The sequence below is a fragment of the Clupea harengus genome, chromosome 13, assembly GCF_900700415.2.
Source record: "Clupea harengus chromosome 13, Ch_v2.0.2, whole genome shotgun sequence".
In the NCBI taxonomy this organism is placed as follows: Eukaryota; Metazoa; Chordata; class Actinopteri; order Clupeiformes; family Clupeidae; genus Clupea; species Clupea harengus.
Genome location: NC_045164.1, coordinates 22,468,613 through 22,476,112, shown reverse-complemented (window position 1 = coordinate 22,476,112; position 7,500 = coordinate 22,468,613). Strand labels below are relative to the sequence as shown.

The window sequence follows — 7,500 nt, the reverse complement described above, 5'->3', positions numbered from 1 at the left end:
TTTTGTGTAATGTCCCTGTATCTCAGTGAAATATATAGGCTATAAGGGTTACCTACCACATATAGTTCCAACGGAGGTTTAAAATGAAGCATCGGGATGGATCTTTTTTATTGTGAAGTGTTGGTTCCAAGTCAAGCGACGGTAGACAACCGATTAAAGTCTCCCTCGTTTACGCTTGCACTTAAATTCCCCGTTTCTTGATAAGAAGGAGTTGTGCCGTCCAGCAATGGCGTTGATACAGGCTAGGCGAGAGAATGAAAATTGCCGAGTGGTGGTGAATAACAGAGTAATAGCGCTGCCGCCACAGTTGTCCCCGAAGAGGAATGACGTCGAGTGAGGCTTTAACTACACTGCAAGTCGGCTACATGTCGTCGGTGTTGTCCGCCCGCCCCCTACACACGCAAACAGCCTGCCCTATGTGTCTGTCTCTCTCTCACTCACCCACTCTCTCACTCTGTTAAGGCACAGTCCTGGCTCTCTGTATTGGTAGAGCAAAGGCTACTTTATTCCTACCGAAAACATTTATTTTCGTGAGGCTACTTATGTAGGCTTAGTAGTAGTCAATATGCCCAGTTCCCGTGTGCTTTGAGACGTTCATATAATATTTTAAAAGGCTAGTGTAATCTTGTCATAGCCTAATGTTACACTGTGTTTACTGGGACTGAACATGAAGAAACATTCAGATCATTAGTGATATAATGGCATAATTATATTCAAAGATAAACGTTGTCAATTAAGTGTATTATTTATTATAGTTTTATTTTTGTAATTTATAGATACATATAATTCGATTTTTTTATACTGCAAGACAAAGTTAACACAAAAAGCGGTATGACTCAGTGGTCCGGAAATAGAGAACAGCCTATTCTGGTTATCCATGTCATAACTGTCAGTCCTTGTCACACTTTTCCTTGAGTGGGTTGAACGAGAAATCATTTAACTCTTCCACAGAAATCAACTATCAACAAGTCTTGTGACTCCCATATGTGTCTACCAGTTCCTCTGCAGATATCTATGGTCATGTTCCATGTCTTGATAAAGAGCAGGCGGGTCACATCTAGAGGCAGATTCCAACATGTCATCTACCCTGAGTAAGGAACATATGTTGCATTTCGGTAATAGTTCACCTCAAGCCTTACTGACCAGAGAATGTAACTGTCACCAGATGGCGCGGACATGCCTGGTATATTTCAACACAATGGAGGCTGGTCGTTCTCTCCAAAAATGGGAGTAGCGTCTGGTGGGTAAAGTGGCACCTAGTCCTAAAAGTGCCATCTGATGCCCAGTTCTGGGTGGCAGTTTTGACTGTTACACGGATTGTGTTGAAAAAAAAAAAAAAAAGAAGAAAATCCTTAGGAAGGTGGACCAACTGTGGTCATTTACAAGCCATAAGGGCTTGGGAAGAGAATTCTCAAATCATTTACCCACACTCCAAAAAAGGAACTGCTTACTGGACAGTCAAGGTGCCTCTGTCTCAGCTCTTGAAAGACTGATGATGCACACCTGACTCACACCAATTTCACCATGGTAACCTGTGATGTACATAAAAAAACAAACACACCATCACATCAGCCTTTCACCTCACATAACCCTGGCACTAACATTAGTCTCAGATGATAAATCAAACATTTGCGGTTACCAAGTAGACTGGGTGATAAAGCAGGTAAGTGTTGGCTCCCTGCGCCTCGGCTGGCAAGCCTACACAGCCTACCATTCCTGAATCAGGTGATTCGGCGGGAAACTGTGCCCAAACAGCAACCTACTGCACCGAATCACCCAGGACTCCTTCCATATGAACAAGTGACAGCTTGAAGAGAGAGAGAGAGAGATAGATAGGGAGATAGATATTCAGAAAGAAATGGAGAAAAAAGAGAGTAGGGAAGGAATACAGAAGTCCAGCCATCTGTGATGCATTGTGATTGAGACTTGCACCAATGAGAAACAGTGAAAGTGTTCAAAAAAATGACAAACTGCCTTCCGTTATCATAGACATGTACATTAGGCATGCACATGGCGATTTTCATAGAGAGAGAGAGAGAGCAGGAATAGCTCTCGGACAGCCATGGCCTGTGTGACTGTCGGCGAGGCATGATGATTGGCTGCAAGCTCACCTATTTTAAGGCTGCAGCATTCTCAGATTTAGGGCAGCCAGTTTCAGAAGCCAAGCAGCAGCAGCAGCAGCAGCAGCAGCAGCTCCCATGGCTCAGCAACCTCTTCAGACAGCGTGCACAAAGCTTTGGAATAATCTGTACCTTTCTACAGGCAAACGAGTGGAACGAAGATCATATTCCTGTCTGTATGTAGGATATTTAAAAAAAAAATAAAACTCTTTGTAAAACATAAACAAGCAGAGGTCTCCCAGACAACGGATGGTGTCAGTTTCAGCCTGGATCCCGGAGTTTCTCTTTCTCCCTCTCTCCCTCTCTCTCTCTCTCTCCCTCGCTCTCTTTCTCTCTCTGGCCGTCTCAGTGTTGTCATAAATGGGGGAGTGTGTGGTGCAAGTAGTGTAGTGGAGAGTGGAGAGGGCTGGTTCTAAATAAAGCGTTTTCAGGTCAAAAACAGGAAATGGCTCAGTGAGCAGTCAGGGCAGGACTGAGCACAGCAGGCTGCTGGGCGGCATCCACAACATCCCCTTTGTTCCCTCCCCAGAAGGAGCCACAGCCCTTCTGCTCTGTCTCCCTCCCTCCCTCTCTTTCCCTCCCTCTCTCTCTCCCTCCCTCTCTCTCTGTTGGTCACTCTCTATTACCCAATCAGTCTCATTCTTTCTCTTTCTTTCAGTCTCTCCCTCTCTCGTTGCTTAAAGCTTTTTTCAAAAAATTCTACTGTCTTACTCCGTCTTTCTTTCGTCCTACCAAAGACTTCACCTTACGAACTCTGACAGGTTCTGTACGTTTCTGTCATACACTCTCCTCTCTCTCTGTCATTCGGTTGTACCCTCTCTTAACTTGTCCCTCAAACAGACAGTGATCTCTCTCTGTCTTATGGTCACTTAGTCTCTCTCTCCTTCTCTCTCTCTTGCTCAGCATTTATTTTCTCTTTTGCTTTCTTGTTTGTCTCCATCTACTGATTCCATACTCAATTTAATTATTTCTCTTGATCCTAGTCTCTTCTCGCTCTCTCTTTCTGAATCTTGTTGCGTCTTTGCCAAGAGCTCTTTGGCGTAAAGCTTGTGATAATTTATTCTGCCCCCTCAACTCCCCCATCAACCCCCACAACATGCACGCACACCACACACACACACACACACACACACACACACACACACACACACACACACACACACACACACACACACACACGTGCACGCACACACATGCACACACTGACTCAGCAGTGAGCCAATGAGGAGGCCATGTGCGTATTTGGTGTGGGTAATCATCACTCACAAAAGCATGAATCACCCTATTAGCACAATCAACAGTTAGCCTCCATGAATATGTACAGTACGTGGTCACAGCATGTTTGGAGGTTGAGGGACTAGCGTCACAAAGCCTTCCATCTAGTCTCAGCACGGTTTGCGACTCATTCCACATTATGTGAACACTATTAAGTAATTAGTAATTGAATGAGGCCTCATTATAGTCTTTGTAGTTTTGTAATTTACCCAAAGCTTATGTTTTAGATTTTTAGCTACTGCAAGGGCCTCCCTAATAGAAAAAAACCCCCACCCAAAAGCCTTTTTCTAGAGGCATTTGGACTTCCATACGAAAACAAATCAGAACAGGAGAGATTAGTTCAATCAAGTTAAATTGCCCAGCAATACTGCTAATGGGGGGAAAAAAAAACAGAATAAAAACTACACTATAGTTTGACAATAGGGTTTCTGTATTTATACCAGTGAGGGCAGAGAAACGACACGGCCTCCTCCTAAATCAGACCTATTCTAAACACCGTCACACAGACAAAGAGACTGCTTGATTATAGTGCTCTTAATTACAGGCCTCTCATGCTGCTACAACAGAGATGCACTACACCACGCCAGCCATTTAGACACAATCCCATTCGCTCTCTCTCTCTCTGACTCCTGCTCCCTTATACACACGTTATTCCGTTCGTCCTAAATATCCCTCTCTCTTTCTGTCCATTTCTTTACTCTCGGTCACACACACACACACACACACCTCTATGTCTCTCAGTATTCCTGCCTGCCTCTTTTTCTCTCTCCCCAGCCTCTCGTCTTCTCCCTTCTCCCCTCGACTGGAAGGCCCTCAGTGTACCCCGCTTCCCCCCCCCCCCCTCCGTCATGATCTAATGAAGCTCATTAACTAATCTGCCACCCGGGTACGGAGGGTGTGTGGCTGACTTCGCCCTCTCATTTTAAGAGCGTAATTGAGCGAGTCCCATCAGGAGTCTCTACTTCATTACAGCCCTCTCCAGCGGCAGCTCGTTGAAGGTGAAGGGGTTGCGAGAGGCCTTGGAACCTGACGCTCATTCAGATTCTGAGACCCTGTTTAAGGGCATCTGCATTGGCCAGTGCCGTGTGGGAAACGGCTGTTTCAGCTAGCGATGCAAGTGCAGCACGGTCGTGGCAGTGCCCAGTGTCGTGAGAGACGGAGGGTGTTCCGTGTGTGGGAGGGATGCTGCCCACTTTCGCATTAACGGCAGTCAGACCCCACACTGTGGTGTGGGCAGGGAACACAAACACATGCACACACACACACACACACACATATATGCACACACCTATACACACACACACACACACACACACACACACACAATAAACACACACATGCACGCTCCCATATACAAACACACAAACACACACACACACACACACACACACACACACACACACACACACACCCAGACACACTCACTTCTCCTCTGCAGCTGCTCTTGTTCACTCTGGTTGAAAGAGACTTGTGATGGGTAATAATAACAATGCTCATCCAATACAGCCATTGCCATGCAAGATTGTAGCTACACAGCCACATATACTAGATTATTAATTATTAACTATTAATCTCAACCTAAATAAAAAGAAACACTTTCAAATACTTTCAGTTCAAACACTGAAGCTCAGAACAAGTGATGTGGGATCGGGAATGGGTGGAGGAGGGATAGTCTTGCTTAAGTGAAGTGTGTATTCCCAACTCAATTTTTGCTAGGAATGTAGTCCAGAATCAAGCAATTGAGTGCTTGTAAGTCCTGCTTTTTGCTCTTCTAGTCAAGAGTGGTTCAGGTGATGACAAAGAGCCCAGACTTTCATTTGAAATGAGGACACAGAAGGACACAGAAGGACACTAAGTGACAGGGACTCTCTATTCAGTGACACAAACTGCATGAAACAGAACGCGTGGTGGTAAAATGCATTCATTGGGGGAAAACTGCCTGACACATCAAATGCAATTCTGTTTAAACTTCTTTAAATCTTTAAACGATTTCCGTAAAGTGTCTCCTAATTTAAGAGGACAAGTGGGGAACGGGGTATGGGGAGGGTGGTAGATACACCAACACTGTTCCTCTACCCTGCTGGAACTGGGCATCCAACTCTTCTCTCTCAACCCACTCAAGACCTTACATCATTAAAAAGCCAAGCTGGATACATTAAATGCTGCTGTGGCCCTTCCAGTCATGTGATATCCATGCCCTGGGTATCCTGGGTATGCGTGTGAGAGAGAAGGGGAAGTACCTCCAGTGCAGACCACTGTCTCCATGTGCTCAGGCCTCATGGCAACCTTGCTGTCTGGGGCTGGTCCTCAGCTTCCTGTGCTCCACAGCAGCACACAGCTAATGATGACTCAGCATTTCTCAGCAAATGGAAACAATCTGACAGGAATTGCTATGTGACTGAACGCACATGGACATGTCTGTGTGTGTGTGTGTCTGTGTGTGTGTGTGTGTGTGTGTGTGTGTGTGTATGTGTGTGCATGTGTGTGTGTGTACGTGTCTGTGTGTGCGTGTATGTGTGTGTGTGCATGTGTGTGTGTGTGTGTATGTGTGCATGTGTGTGTCTCTGTGTGTGTGTATGTGTGCATGTGTGTGTGTGTGTGTGTGTGTGTGTGTCTGTGTGTGCGTGTATGTGTGTGTGTGTGTGTGTGTCTGTGTGTGCGTGTGAGAGAGTGTGTGTTGCTGGTAATGGCTCACACTGGTACAGCTTTGCCAGGAAGAGAGGAAAGATGAGGAGGAAAAGGTAGAAGAGGAGGAGAGGAGAATGACAGAAACAGAGAACATCTGAGAAGGAAGGGGATGAGATGTTTTGTGTCAAAAGTGTTTGAAACGCGCACTACAGCGAGAGAGCGCCGTTAAACAAAACAAAACTCTCAGCTCCGAGAGGAAACGACCATTTACAGCACAATGGCACTAAAATCGCAGCAGTTATCGCATCGATCCATTTGCAGGCACCCTCCTGGCCCTGTGGACCTGGCTTGTAAACTAGACGAGTGTGTGTGTGTGTGTGTGTGTGTGTGTGTGTGTGTGTGTAACACTCCGAGACACACTGGTGCCTGCCCTGCCAGAGACGCAGAGAGCTCAAGTGTAAGCACACGCACACGTTGTTTAATCCCGTTGTCATGGTAATCATACAGAACAATGTTGGTTTAAGGTTTGGAGATATCACCCCCCCAACACACACACACACATAAAAACACACACACACACACACACACACACACACACACATACACATACACACACACGCATAGCACATGTTCACACATACCACTTGCAGACACATTTACATGTCTGCAAGCACACACACACACACACTGACACACACACACACACACACACACACACACACACACACACACACACACACACACACACACACACACACACACACACACACACACACACACACACACACACACACACACACACCCGCTCCCAGCTGGAACTAAACCAAGACAGTAATGGCTGTGGTTTTGGAAGTGGACTCCTCGTATGACAGGCCTCCATTCATCACACTGTTTTTCCTTTTCATTTTCAGACCTCTTGGCCCCGGCACCGGAGCGGCCAAAAGAGAAAAGTATGTTGTGTTTATTGAGAGCAAATTTCTTAAAAGCAATGAAACAAAACAAATTTAAAAAAAAAAGGGGGGGGGGGGGGGGGGGGGGGACCGGCACACTGGTTTTCACATGAAAAGGGGAAGGTGTCTGGCCAAGGGTGCCGATGATGAGGTAGGGATTGGAACAAAGGTTCATTAAAAGCCGATCCGGTAAAGAAAAGGAGTGTTCAAGGGAGAGAATCAAAACTGTTCGTGAACAAGAAAAAAGAGAAAAGAAATCAGTGTGCATCTGTTCAAATCATCTGAAATGTGTGTGGGTGCATACGTCTCTGTGCACATGCATGTGTGTGTTTGTGCGTGCGTAGGTATGTGTGTGTGTGTGTGTGTGTGTTTGTGTGAGTGTGTGTGCATCCATTTGGGTGTGTTGGCTGAGCACACAGTGCCCGTGCAGTTGTGGGCCTGTGTGTTTGTGTACATGTATATTCATCAAAATCCACATATTGCACGCAGGCTTTAACCAACCTTCTGGGTTCAGTTCAATCCTCTGT

The 7,500-nt window shown here is 45.9% G+C and overlaps 1 protein-coding gene across 2 annotated transcripts in view; it reads right to left on the bottom strand.

The window, feature by feature from the left end:
* The window catches only part of sertad2b (SERTA domain containing 2b), a 35,717-nt gene that overhangs the window by 13,172 nt on the left and 15,045 nt on the right, over nucleotides 1-7,500 (bottom strand). Inside the window, exon 1 of one of the 2 annotated variants that reach the window (XM_012819877.3) lies at nucleotides 57-872. The exons of the other annotated variant lie outside the window; for it this stretch is intronic. The gene's annotated coding sequence lies outside the window, so the exon portion shown is untranslated. Of the gene's footprint in view, nucleotides 1-56; nucleotides 873-7,500 lie in introns of those variants that run through there. 2 annotated transcript variants of the gene reach the window in all.